Here is a 6,381-nt window from a genome sequence, read left to right as displayed (position 1 = left end):
ACCTCGTGGCCTCCTCATTGGTTGCTTGACGTCCACTCCAAGTCCTCTGGATCATGTTTGTTCCAAAAATAACTCTCCCGAAGGTTTTATTCCATTTGGATTCCGTTTGATATTCCTTTTCTGCGAAACACTAAAATAGGCAAAAAAACAACAATTTGCACTGGGCCTTGGGTTAGTAGGTTAGTCCCAAAAATAATATAAAAGTGTATAAATAACCCCATTAACATCCAAAACAGATAATATAATAGCATGGAACAATCAAAAATTATATATACGTTGGAGACGTATCAAGCATGCCCAAGCTTAATTCCTTCTCGTCCTCGAGTAGGTAAATGATAAAAACAGAATTTTTGATGTGGAATGCTACCTAGCATAATTCTCAATGTAATTTTATTTATTGTGGCATGAATGTTCAGATCCGAGAGATTCAAGACAAAAGTTTAATATTGACATAAAATAATGATACTTCAAGCATACTAACTAAGAAATCATGTCTTCTCAAAATAACATGGCAAAAGAAAGTTCATCCCTACAAAATCATATAGTTTGGTCATGCTTCATTTTCATCACACAAGAATGCTCTCATCTTGAACAACCCCGATGACAAGCGAAGCAATTGTTTCATACTTTAGTAATCTCAAACTTTTTTCAACTTTCATGCAATACATGAGCATGAGCCATGGATATAACACTATGGGTGGAATAGAATAATGATAGGGGGTTATGTGGAGAAGACAAAAAAGGAGAAAGTCTCGCATCAACGAGGCTAATTAATGGGCTAGGGAGATGCCCATCAATTGATGTCAATGCAAAGAGTAGGGATTGCCATGCAACGGATGCACTAGAGCTATAAATGTATGAAAGCTCAACAAAAGAAACTAAGTGGGTGTGAATCCAACTTGCTTGCTCACGAAGACCTAGGACATTTGAGGAAGCCCATTGTTGGAATATACAATCCAAGTTCTATAATGAAAAATTCCCACTAGTATATGAAAGTGACAAAACAAGAGACTCTCTATCATAAAGAGCATGGTGCTACTTTGAAGCACAAGTGTGGAAAAAAGGATAGTAGCATTGCCCTTTTTTATTATTTGGGACCATGCTCTATTAATGATGATAATCACACTTCTTTTTATTTACAATCCAATGATTACAACTCGATACTAGAACAAAATATGACTCTATATGAATGCCTCCGGCGGTGTACCGGGAAGGGCAATGAATCAAGAGTGACATGTATGATAAATTATGCATGGTGGCTTTGCCACAAATACGATGTCAACTACCTGATCATGCAAAGCAATATGACAATGATGAAGCATGTCATAAATGAAACGGTGGAAAGTTGCATGGCAATATATCTCGGAATGGCTATGGAAATGCCATAATAGGTAGGTATGGTGGCTGTTTTGTGGAAGATATAAGGAGGTTTATGTGTGATTGAGAGTATCATATCACGGGATTTGGATGTACCGGCGAAGTTTGCACCAACTCTCAAGGTGAGAAAGGGCAATGCACGGTACCGAAGAGGCTAGCAATGATGGAAGGGTGAGAGTGCGTATAATCCATGGACTCAACATTAGTCATAAAGAACTCACATACTTATTGCAAAAATCTACAAGTCATCAAAAACCAAGCACTACGCGCATGCTCCTAGTGGGATAGATTGGTAGGAAAATACCATCGCTCGTCCCCGACCGCCACTCATAAGGAAGACAATCTAACAACACCTCATGTTTCAAATTTGTTACACAACGGTTACCATACGTGCATGCTACGGGACTTGCAAACTTCAACACAACTATTTCTCAAATTCATAATTACTCAACTAGCACACTCTAATATCACCACCTTTATATCTCAAAACAATTATCAAGTATCAAACTTCTCATAGTATTCAATGCACTTTCTATGATAGTTTTTATCATACCCATCTTGGATGCCTATCATATTAGGACTAGTTTCATAACCAAAGCAAATTACCATTCTGTTCTAAGGGACTCTAAAAATGATATAAGTGAATCTTGAGAGACCAATAATTTCTATAAAATAAAACCACCACCGTGCTCTAAAAGATATAAGTGAAGCACTAGAGCAAAATTATCTAGCTCAAAAGATATAAGTGAAGCACATAGAGTATTCTAATAAATTCCAATTCATGTGTGTCTCTCCAAAAAGCTGTGTACATAAAGGATGATTGTGGTAAACTAAAAGCAAAGACTCAAATCATACAAGACGCTCCAAGCAAAACACATATCATGTGGTGAATAAAAATATACCCTCAAGTAAAGTTACTGATAGAAGAAGACGAAAGAGGGGATGCCTTCCGGGGCATCCCCAAGCTTTGGGTTTTGGTTGTCCTTGAATTTTACCTTGGGGTTCCATGGGAATCCCCAAGCTTAGGCTCTTTCCACTCCTTGTTCCATAATCCATCAAATCTTTACCCAAAACTTGAAAACTTCAGAACACAAAACTTAAACAGAAAATCTCATGAGCTCCGTTAGTAAAATAAAACAAACCACCACTTAAGGTACTGTAATTAACTCATTATTTATTTATATTGGTGTTAAACCTACTGTATTCCAACTTCTCTATGGTTCATAACCTCCGATACTAGCCATAGATTCATCAAAATAAGCAAACAACACACGAAAAACAGAATCTGTCAAAAACAGAACAGTCTGTAGTAATCTGTAGGTTTCGAATACTTATGTAACCCCAAAAATTCTAAAATAAATTGCTTAACGTGAGGAATTTATCTATTAATCATCTTCAAAAATAATCAACTTAATCGCACTCTCCAGTAAAAAATGGTAGCAAATCTCGTGAGCGCTAAAGTTTCTATTTTTTACAGCATGATCGCAAAGACTTTCCCCATGTCTTCCCAAAGGTTCTACTTGGCACAAACACTAATTAAAAGCACAAAATCACATATAAAAAGAGGCTAGATGAATTATTTATTACTAAACAGAACCAAAAAGCAAGAAACAAAAATAAAATTGGGTTGCCTCCCAACAAGCGCTATCGTTTAACGCCCCTAGCTAGGCATAAAAGCAAGAATAGATCTAGGTATTATCATCTTTGGTTTTAATTTTTTAGAGGAGTCATGCTCGAATCCGGGAGGTTCTTTACGTTTCCCTTCATATTCGGAAATTTTTAGATCTAAAGAATCCAACCTCTTATTGCAAAGGGTAATCAACATATTCATGCGGTGAAGGTTTCCGCTAACACTCTTAAGAGGTTCAAGAGACTTTTGTAAGATTTTCGTTACTTCGCAAATCTTTTCAAAAACTTGTGTCTCTTCCTGGGCATGATGTGACCTCTTTTGTTGAGGTAGTGCTCCCACTATTCCCTCTATGATTTCATGAGGAATACTAGGATCAATTTCGATAAAATTCTCTTTTGCAACGCAATCCAAGAGTTGTCTATGCGACATATTCAGCCCAACATAAAAATTGCGAAGTAAAATTCTAAAATTCACCTCTAGGGTGCAATTACGATAAGATTCCATCATCCTAAACCAAGCATCTTTTAAATTTTCTCCCCGTCTTTATTTGAGTGAAGAACTTCAAACTCGGGAGACAAAGGGGGCAGATAAGGGACTAGCCATGATGACACACGACGACACAAGAAGCAATCAAAAAAGAGGCGAACAAAAAGAGAAGGGGAATGGAAAAAGATGTCGAACAAAATGGCAAGGGTGAAATGGGGGAGAGGAAAATGGAAGGCAAATGGCAAATAATGTAATGCGAGGGATAAGAGTTTCTGATGAGTACTTGGTATGTCTTGACTTGTGGTAGATCTCCCCGGAAACGGCGCCAGAAATCCTTCTTGCTACCTCTTGAGCACTGCGTTGGTTTTCCCTTGAAGAGGAAAGGGTGATGCAGCAAAGTAGCGTATGTATTTCCCTCAGTTTTTGAGAACCAAGGTATCAATCTAGTAGGAGACTACACGCAAGTCCCTCGTACCTACACAAACAAATAAGAACCTCGCAACCAATGCGATAAAGGGGTTGTCAAGACCTTCACGGTCACTTACGAGAGTGAGATCTGATAGAGATAATAATAATAAGATAAATATTATTGGTATTTTTATGATATAGATTGAAAGTAACGATTGCAAAATAAAATAGATTGGAAACTTATATGATAAAAGATAGACCCGGGGGCCATAGGTTTCACTAGTGGCTTCTCTCAAGATAGCATAAGTATTACGGTGGGTGAACAAATTACTGTCGAGCAATTGATAGAAAAGTGCATAATTATGAGAATATCTAGGCATGATCATGTATATAGGCATCACGTCCGCAACAAGTAGACCGAAACAATTTTGCATCTACTACTATTACTCCACACATCGACCGCTATCCAGCATGCATTTAGAGTATTAAGTTCATAAGAACAGAGTAAAGCATTAGGCAAGATGACATGATGTAGAGGGATAAACTCAAGCAATATGATATAAACTCCATATTTTTATCCTCGATGGCAACAATACAATACATGCCTTGCTGCCCCTGTTGTCACTGGGAAAGGACATCACAAGATTGAACCCAAAGGTAAGCACTTCTCCCATTGCAAGAAAGATCAATCTAGTAGGCCAAACCAAACTGATAATTCGAAGAGACTTGCAAATATAACCAATCATACATAAAATATTTCAGAGAAGAATCAAATATTGTTCATAGATAAACTTGATCATAAACCCATAATTCATCGGATCTCGACAAACACACTGCAAAAAGAGTTACATCAAATAGATCTCCATGAAGATCAAGGAGAACATTGTATTGAGATCCAAAGACAGAGAAGAAGCCATCTAGCTAATAACTATGGACCCGAAGGTCTGAGGTAAACTACTCACACATCATCGGAGGGGCCATGGAGTTGATGTAGAGGCCCTCCGTGATCGATTCCCCCTCCGGCGGGGCTCTGGAAAAGGCCCCACAATGGGATCTCTTGGGTACAAAAGGTTGTGGTAGTGCTAATAGGGTTTCGTGGTGCTCCTGGATGTTTTCGGGGTATATGGATATGTATAGGAGGAAGAATTAGGTCGGTGGAGCCACGAGGGGCCCACAAGGGGGCAGGCGCGCCCCCTACCTCATGGCCTCCTCGTTGGTTGCTTGATGTGCACTCCAAGTCCCCTGGATCACGTTTGTTCCAAAAATAATTCTCCCGAAGGTTTTATTTCATTTGGATTCCGTTTGATATTCCTTTTCTGCGAAACACTGAAATAGGCAAAAAAAACAGCAATTTGCACTAGGCCTTGGGTTAGTAGGTTAGTCCCAAAAATAATATAAAAGTGTATAAATAAGCCCATTAGCATCCAAAATAGATAATATAATAGCATGGAACAATCAAAAATTATAGATACGTTGGAGACGTATCAGCTATCAAACGTCACAACGTAACTGGGTGATTATAAAGATGCTCTACATGTGTCTCCGAAGGTGTTTGTTGAGTTGGCATAGATCAAGATTAGGGTTTGTCACTCTGTGTATCAGAGAGGTATCTCTGGGCCCTCTCGGTAATGCACATCACTATAAACCTTGCAAGCAATGTGATTAATGAGTTAGTTGTGGGATGATGCATTACAGAACGAGTAAAGAGACTTGCCGGTAACGAGATTGAATTCGGTATAAGGATACCGACAATCGAATCTCGGGCAAGTAACATACCGATGACAAAGGGAAAAACGTATGTTGTTATGCGGTTTGACCGACAAAGATCTTCGTAGAATATGTAGGAGCCAATATGAGGATCCAGGTTCTGCTATTGGTTATTGACTAGAGATATGTCTCGGTCATGTCTACATAGTTCTCGAACCCCATAGGGTCCGCACGCTTAATGTTCCATGACGATTTGTATTATGAGTTATGTGTTTTGGTGACCGAAGTTTGCTCAGAGTCCCGGATGAGATCACAGACATGACGGGGAGTCTCGAAATGGTCGAGAGGTTAAGATTCATATATTGGAAGGTTATATTCGAACATCGGAATGGTTCCGAGTGATTCGGGTATTTTTCCGGAGTACCGAGGGGTTACTGGAAACCCCCAGGGAAGTGTCGGGCGAACATGGGCCTAAAGGGAGAGAGAGGGAAGCCCGTGGGGGTGGCCGCGCACCCCCCTCCTAGGGAGTCCGAATAGGACAAGGAGGAGGGGGCGGCGCCTCCTGATGTCTACTACACAACCTTCTTCTTGTAGACGTTGTTGGGCCTCCAAGTGCAGAGGTTTGTAGGACAACAACAAATTTCCCTCAAGTGGATGACCTAAGGTTTATCAATCCGTAGGAGGCGTAGGATGAAGATGGTCTCTCTCAAGCAACCCTGTAACCAAATAACAAGGAGTCTCTTGTGTCCCCAACACACCCAATACAATGGTAA

This window comes from Triticum dicoccoides, chromosome 5A, assembly GCF_002162155.2.
Source record: "Triticum dicoccoides isolate Atlit2015 ecotype Zavitan chromosome 5A, WEW_v2.0, whole genome shotgun sequence".
Classification (NCBI taxonomy): domain Eukaryota; kingdom Viridiplantae; phylum Streptophyta; class Magnoliopsida; order Poales; family Poaceae; genus Triticum; species Triticum dicoccoides.
The sequence above is the reverse complement of the archived record's forward strand: the minus strand, read 5'-3'. Positions refer to the sequence as shown.